This window comes from Penaeus monodon, chromosome 24 (genome assembly GCF_015228065.2).
Source record: "Penaeus monodon isolate SGIC_2016 chromosome 24, NSTDA_Pmon_1, whole genome shotgun sequence".
Classification (NCBI taxonomy): Eukaryota; Metazoa; Arthropoda; class Malacostraca; order Decapoda; family Penaeidae; genus Penaeus; species Penaeus monodon.
The window spans coordinates 14,439,831-14,440,301 of record NC_051409.1 but is presented as its reverse complement, the minus strand read 5'-3'; the positions used below and the strand labels follow the sequence as shown (position 1 = coordinate 14,440,301).

Sequence of the window (471 nt, the reverse complement as noted above, 5' to 3'; positions counted from 1 at the left end):
GTCATCTCTAAAATTATCTACCTTTTTTGTATGGGTCCATTGGAACAAAGTTTTGAGGCAAACCTTAAGATTTTGATTTGTTATTGATATAGAAGCAAATCCCATAAAGATATGGGAGCTTAATGTCACCTTGTGTTGCTTAACAAAAAATCATGTCTTTCCATATGCCAAAACCTCACTTTTTCCCCCCAATGGAAAGCATGAAAGTAAAAGACAAAATATTCATATTTAAGGAGAAGGAAATGCATAAAGCCCCTTTCTCATTCCTAATAAGAGTACTAGAAATTGAAAAGCTTTCTGCTCCATGTATTACAACATAACAATCTTCCTTGAATTATGTTTAATTTCTGAATATTAATTAATAGTTTATGCTGTGTGTTGTGCACCAAAAGATTCATAATAAAACAAAGTAAATGACAGATGTTATTTTTTAATATAAAAAGATGATGGTATTTAGTCTGGTTTCAAAGG

General features: G+C 30.6%; 1 protein-coding gene across 1 annotated transcript in view; it reads left to right on the top strand.

The window, feature by feature from the left end:
* Positions 1 to 421, top strand: part of LOC119588618 — a gene marked incomplete in the record, with an annotated part of 4,391 nt that extends 3,970 nt beyond the window's left edge. The window contains 1 exon segment of the mRNA XM_037937258.1: positions 4 to 421.
* Between the last annotated feature and the right edge of the window lie 50 nt (positions 422 to 471).